This window comes from Calidris pugnax, unplaced genomic scaffold (assembly GCF_001431845.1).
Source record: "Calidris pugnax isolate Ruff unplaced genomic scaffold, ASM143184v1 scaffold41, whole genome shotgun sequence".
Taxonomy (NCBI): domain Eukaryota; kingdom Metazoa; phylum Chordata; class Aves; order Charadriiformes; family Scolopacidae; genus Calidris; species Calidris pugnax.
Window position 1 is genome coordinate 29,609,244 of NW_015094509.1, and position 7,520 is coordinate 29,616,763.

The 7,520-nt window shown below is 44.9% G+C and overlaps 1 non-coding gene across 1 annotated transcript; it reads left to right on the top strand.

Annotated features, from left to right (window-relative positions):
- Positions 1-7,029: 7,029 nt before the first annotated feature.
- On the top strand, positions 7,030-7,102 carry TRNAF-GAA. Its single transcript has one exon. It is a non-coding gene; the product is annotated as a tRNA-Phe (tRNA).
- Positions 7,103-7,520: the final 418 nt, after the last annotated feature.

The window sequence follows — 7,520 nt, forward strand, 5'->3', positions numbered from 1 at the left end:
GCTGCACGCTCCTGTCTGTCCCCCACCTGCCGGCAAACAGGGAAAGGAGACAGTCTGCCAGGTGGGGTGAGCTTTGTGGGGAGTGAAAATGGATCAGGACAGCACCCCTGGGGGGATTGCTAAAATAGGGATGCTGTGGGCATAGCTCCCCAACTGTGGTACCTGCTCCGGAGGAGGTTATAGCTATTTTTCCTCCTCCCCAGGCTCTTAACTGGGGAGGGGGAGAGGGTACCTGCAGTGCTGCTTTGGCCAGAGCCTGGAATGCTCTCTGAAGTGATGCTGGTAGTTAGGGAGTTTGTGAAGGAGGGAGGGAAACCCTAAGATTTCACAGAATCACAGAATTGTAGTGGTTGGAAGGGACCTCAGAGATCATCGAGTCCAACCACAAAAAAAAACCAAAACAAACAAACAAACAAAAAAAAACCCCACACAAAAACCACAAACCACCACCCACCACCTAAACACACAACAACAACCACCAAACCAAAAACCATCACCCACCCACACAGCACCCCACCACAAACCAGTAATCTTGGGCACTGGAGCATGCCCTGAAGAACCATGTCTACACGTTTCTTAAATACCTCCAGGGATGGTGACTCCACCACCTCCCTGGGCAGCCCATTCCAATGCTGGATAACCCTTTCAGTAAAGAAATGTTTCCTACATTTGGAGTTTTATGACCCCCATGATGAACACACACAGACTCCTCTTTTTCATCCACTGCTTACTCTCCAACTCCCTCCCCAAGTTTTGCACACGCGGGATGTGCACCCTTTGTCTGCTATCTCAAGTCTTGTGAGGGCAACAGAATCTCATCAGGGTACCTCCATGTTTCTGCCAGCAGTTGTGCAGGAAGCTGACTCAACATCAACCTCTACCTAAAGCTCTAGTTGCGGACACAAGGGGTCTTAAAATCATGTTTATCGCTTACACTATTAACAGGGAGGTTGTCATTGTCCCGAATAATCATAGGGTAGGGTGTGCTTCCCAGGACTTGCAGAATCAAAACACCTTTCTTTTAACTAGGGCAGGAACTGTGATTTCCTCACAACTGAAGAGCTCTGACCTCCTCATAGCTAACTAACCATCTTCTGCAAGAGCTTTACCAGTTTGGATAACTGATCAAACATCCATCAGGCCAGACCAAGCTATAGACCTGCCAGCCTTAGATCTTGGAATACATACCTCAGTACATGCATCCCATATCTCACAGGAGAGCTAAAACCACCTCCCTACTTGCTCATATTCAGTCACACACAAAGCATAGGGATCTCACAAGGAGTGACCGAGTCTTCTCCTGACCCAGAACACCTCATCAGGTGTTCACCAAAGTTCCCCCCTCAAGAAGGGATCTGAATTCACATCATCCCAACTGGTCACTCCTGTTCACCCACCCTGAAAGCTCCTTCTTTCTTTGCTCAGACCCATAACCAAGGATTTCCCATCAGGCCCTATTAGCTCTGGATGAGTTTGCCTTGCAGCCTGGTAGAGTGCAGAGAAGACCATGGAAGCTCAAAAATCAATTACTCGAGAGCTGCCAGGCAGGGTTCTGCTTGATCTCTGAAAAGACACATTCCTCCCCTTAGTTTGGGGACTGAACAGCCAGAGCAGAACTTTTTCTTTCTCCTTCCTCATCTTCTCTCTCTAAATATTTGTTCAGATTGCCTGTGGCATTTAGAACAGCTAAAATTATCTCAATTAAATATCTCTATTCTTTTCCTTTGTTCTCTTTTTCTTTCTGGCTTTTTCCTTCCAGGCAGCTGGAACACATTCTTTAGACACTCTTTAAAAACAAAAGAAAAAAACCAACAACCCTACCCCAGACACCCAACAGCTAAGACTCATGTAGCTTCAGTTTTGCTTTATTTAGAAACACGAATTAAATAGATGATGTGAAAAACATGAAAAGATCCATGCCCCACACTTCATGCATAGGAAAGAGGGGAGCAGTCTTACTCACCTAGTCTCCACCAAAACCATCCCTTTGTGGATTACAGGTCTGCTGGAGCTGTGGGAGAAAGGGCTAAAGGGTTGTGCACTGATTTTTGGGACGTGCTTTGTACCTTGAGGGAGGATCGTGATAGTGTTGTTGTGCTCCAGGATGTTCCTCCTGCCTGTCCATGTGTTCATCATAACAATATCTAACCCATTTTATTGACCCCTCAGCTTTGCAAATTCCCTGCCAGTCTGTTCTGGGAGAGAAAATTCCTTCCCAGCATCAAATTTGGCAGCTGCCTCATCCCTGTGCCTGACAGCATGAATCACCAGAGTTAAGTAACAAACCCATTTATACATCAAGATACCATCACTGTCCAAGCAATCATTCTTATGTTTTTCAACGTGAAGCTGATTACAGTCGATTCTGCCTGTACTCCTTTTATTCCCCCTCCTTTGTTCCCTAATTTACCTCCCAATAACTTCTGGATGTTTTGCAAAACAGAGAAAAACTTCAGAAGGGGGCTGGGATGCTAGGCAGAATAAGAAAATATTTTCCAGCCCCCAAGAAAGGTTGTTTACTACTAATTTTGTGAGTTTCTGGGAAACCTCTCAGGGAATCTCATCAAAGCCTGTTTGGCAAGAAAAAGTGATTTGCTAATGAGGTGGTACGCCACCTGGTTTGTGTATTATTGTCTTACAAACATACCTACATACCCACACACACTTTAAGGCACCTGTTATTTTTACAAGGGTTTTCTTGGTGCTTTTTTTCCTTCCTTCTTAGTACCTGTTGTATTGCTCCGGTCTATTGACAGTTATTAAAAAGTAATTCCCGAGTGCATTTGGTTTATCCTTCTGAAAATGAAGTTTTGATGGGTTGAAATGGCAGTGGGCGATCCATCTCGAAGGAAAGATCTGGGGAAAGCAGAGTGCACTGTGAGTTTGTGGAGGCAGCGCAAGAGCTGCAAATGTTATTAAGCCTGGGAAAAGCAACAGGACTTGTACAGTGAGAATAACTGCAGAATTGCAATATTCAGTAATAGGCACAAAACAAATTTAGGCTGAGACTTGTGTCTCCCAGCGCTTAGCTCCAAGACAGAACTCTCAGACTAGGTGTTCTGTTGTCTGGTCAGCCTGGGTCCTTGCAGGACACAACCAAGGGGATGGCCATTGCCCTCCCTTTTCTGCACAGCAGCTGAGGTAGCCCCCACAAAGCCCAGAAAATTCTGCCTCAAACACCTTCCTTTGTCTGATTGGAAAAAAGAATTTGATGAACACAGACCTCTACTTTTCCAAATTGCCACACCACTCTGAGTGAAATCCATCCAACATTTCTCAGGTCTCTCTCTTTGCATAACAGACTCACTAGAGCAAACACAGAAATGTAGTTTTCACAGAAAAGAGTGATTCAGACTCAGGGACAGCTTAAATGGCAGGTCTTGGCTTTGTTCTTGCTGTGTTTCCCTACCAGTGACTGTGGGGGTATTTCAGTACAGGGCAGACTACAAATATTTGCCCAGACCCAAGTAATTTCTCTCAGGCAGAGCAGGACCACACTCTGCATCCCTCCATCTAAGGTACATGCACCAAATTTGGGGATACTGCACACAATGACAGCAGTGCTGTTATTCATAGCCTGGATTCCCAAGAGCCAAACCTTAAAGGAAAACTTTTAAGAACCACTAGTGACCCTCCCCCCCCCCGAGAATGAAGTAACAATCTCAGCGTCTTTTAGACATCAGACTTAAGGAGGGAGAAGGAATGGGCTATGTGACAGGCAGAGTTTGGCAGCTGGGCTTCATTACCTCTGTTTTTCAAAGATGCGTTTATCTCTGCAGAATAACAATTGAGTTATCTCAGGCCCCACATTCTGTCCTCCCGCAGCTATTGCAGTAGGTACGGAGCACTGACAGTCCCCTTTGTGCCATTATCTCATTCTTTCCCTAACATATTAAACTGCCATCAAAGATGAGGTTTGTAAACCTAGTTTGTTGCCTATTGGAGCCTTACATTTCCGAGCTACCGCTGCTGCTGTTGCATATTTTGTAGAACTTTTTCCAAGCAGACCATCTTTGTTAATGGGCTCACTTGGGGGTCCGCTGAACTGCGGAGAAAATGGAGACAAGCAACCTTCCTGCTGGGAGACCTTTGCAAACCTCAAGGAACCTTTTTCAGAAACAAGAGTTCCATGTTCTTAATGAGATCGTTTTCAGAAAAGTCTGGAAAAAGAGAAAGAAGAGAAAATAGCGACAGCAAAATAAAGATAATCACTAAAAATGTTTTTCAAGTAAACCGGGAGCCCACTCAGTGTAATGAGACAGAAAAATTTCAAGAAACCTAAAGGCAGAATGTGTGCTTTATTTGACACATCAGAGCAAAGTCAGTATGTGAAAAGCAATAGCATGTCAACCTTGCCATTGTCTGTCACTCCCCTGGTGCAGAAAGCTGGGTTAAGAGTAGAGAAATAGGACAAAATCCCATCAGTGGCATAGTTTGGTGCCAGGAAATCTGCAATAAAACCTAAGATTTCTGGCAAATCTGACGTGCTGAGTTGGGTAGGAAAGGTCAGCTCTCTTCACCTCTGTCTGCTTGATGTGTTGAACCCCATTTAAAAAAAAAAAAAAAAAAAAACAAAACCAGTGTGCTCAGCAAGAGGTGATGAACGCAATCTGGCTCACAAAGACCAGTTTCATGCCTCTCAGTATGGCCAGACACATCAACTGTTTGGATAAGCCTTCAGTGGTAGCTTTCTACATGGATGTAATGCAAGAACTTTTGAAAGGCTGCGTCTGGCTGATGCCAGATGGATAATTTACAAAGCACAGGCAGATCAGTGCCTTGAGTGGCAGGAAACTGGAAGAATGGTAAGAGGGAAAGTGTAGACAGAGGGAACTCTTGTCATCTGACATGGCCAAAGCCTCAAATGTCTGTGTGGGAGTGGTAGATCAAACAGTTGGTTGATGGCATGAAATGACACCTTCAGCATGTCTCTTCCCATTGTGCCAACATGGTTTAACAGGTTGATGCTCTCCTGATGTCTCAAGAAACCAGGGCATAAGCATAGGGAGGTGCCAGCAAAGATGTATAAAAGAGCATCTAGCTCAAAGCCCAGTCTGCAGCATTTTCCATGAGTTAATGTCTATAGAAGTGTATAATAACAGAAAAAAAAAAGAATGCAGTGTTATATCACCAGATACTCTCTTAATCTCCAGAGATTTGTAGCTCAAGCACTGCATGAACCAAAGTAGGTAGTTTCATATTTGCATGCTCTTCATGGAGTTTTTTCCTTCCATTAGTCTGCTCAGTCACCTTTTGAATGTGTCTACAATTTGGGGATCTGTAATATCCTGCAGCAGGGAGTTGCACAGATAACCAGATACTGCATGAGGAAACTCCTCTTTTTAATTTGTTCTGAGCTTGGCACTTGTTTATTTTAACTGATAACCCTTCATCAAAAGACACAATAATCAATCAACTGCTAATCTAACTCTCTAGATCCTATCCTTCCTTTTACCCTTTATTTTTCCAGAATGAATAAAGGAGATTTACACAGCCATTCCCTGTGTGCAAGTGACTTTATCTCTCTTTTGCACTAGTTAGGTTTCTTTCACATCCTTCCTGGCACGGGGACACCAAAACAAAACAGACAGAATTCAAGATGTGTCTGAAACAGGAGTTTTGGTGGGGAGAATGAGGACAGATGAGAGAGGACAACAAGGAACCTTGAGTACAGGGAGCCCACGCCCTACAGAGCCTCTGGGCTGTAGGACATACAGGTGACCAGACGAGAGCACCAGAAGAAAATCAAAGATGAAGTACAAGGCTACCTATTAGAAAGTTTCTGACAGAGGGGGCAAAGTGGGGACAAAGATGGAACCAGGGACACTCTCAGTGTGGGAAATAAGTGTCATGAAGACAGGGTATATTTCCAGCAGGAGGTCACAGTGGCTATATGTCTGTCTTTCAACTGCTGTCAAAGAAGTTTTCCCCCATCTCTGTATTGCACAGCGCAACACTGTGTGTAGTAGGGAGAGGTATCCACAGCTCTGGTTCAAAAAAGCAACATTTGCTAAAAGCTGTGATTTGACCTGCCACAAGGCAGCCAGAGCGGTCACCCTACTTCACTCCTCCTTCCACTTCATTCATTCCCCATAGCAGAGCTGTCTGTGGAGCTCTAAACCTTAGGTCTGAATTGAGCCAGAAGGAAAGGTTTAATATTTTTCTCTTCAATGAGGGAAAGTCTAAGCTTCCAACTTCTCCCATATGACATGTTAAACTGGCAACACAAGTCTCCCTTCTGATGACTTTGCTCAAGACTTTCAGTTGTGATGTTTCACCATCTGAATTAGCCAACTTCCCAGCAAGACAGTTCTCAAATTTCTAATTTAGCTGCAATGTAGCACTTCCTTCAAGGCTTGTTCTTTACCAGATCCTTCGCTTCATCGTTTCCACCAGCACTGCTCACATTTGCAAAGTGGTAGCGTAGCTCATCTTTCAGCAGGAATTTTGTACCCAGCTGAAGCTTGAATATTTCCAGCAAGGCCGAGTGGGTTGTCAAATACCACAGTTCCCATGTTGGGATCATTTCTTCCTGTCTGAGGAAAGGTGGTGAGAAACAGAAGTGCTTTGGTTTCTGCCATCACTTTCCTTGACAAGGAGAAAGCTGGTGAAGCAAAAATGGGACATCTGGAAAGGCAGAGCTAAGTCACAGGTGAGCCAAGCTTCCACAGAAGCTGACCTGGCAGGTCTTCCTTTCCAAGGGAGAAGCCTGCAGATGGCTCCTTGTCACACACACACTTAGAACCAACAGGACTTGGATGATGTGGGCTCTGTGGAGTCTGTTTCTCTCATTGCTTCTGAAGCCTGCACAAAGTCCCATGGAAAGCCTGGAGAGGAGAAGACTCAGGGTGATCTCATCAGTGTCTATAAGTGTCTGAAGGGAGGGTGTGGAGAAGGTGGAGTCAGGCTCTTTTCATTGGTCCCCAGGGTCAGGAAAAGAGTTAAGCAGTCCAGCAAGCCAGACTGAGCAGTAAGTCTGAAAGATAATTATATTGCAACATGTTTGGTGAAAATTAGTAGCACAACAGAGCTGAAGTAGCTCAGTTGGGAGAGCGTTAGACTGAAGATCTAAAGGTCCCTGGTTCAATCCCGGGCTTCAGCAGTGTTTTCCTGTAGTTTTCTGTGCCCTGTGTACTGGTCTCTTCAGTACAAGAGAGTCACGGACATACAGGAGAGAGTCCAGCAAAAGGCCATCATAATGATGAAAGAACTGGAGCATCTCTGCTATGAGGAAAGGCTGAGAGTGCTGGGACTCTTCTGCCTGGAGAAGAGAATGACCAGGAAGCAGGATGCTATCAATATATATCAATACCTGAAAGAAGGGAGCAAAAAGCATGGAGGCAGTTTCATTTCAGTGGTCCACAGCAACAGGATAAGAGGCAACGGACACAAACTCAAGCACAGGAGGTTCCTTCTGACCAGTGGGAAATACGTTTTACTGTGAGGGTGACTGAGCAATGGCACAGGTTGCACAAAGAAGTGGTGGAGTCTCCATCCTTGCAGATAATCAAAAGCTGCCC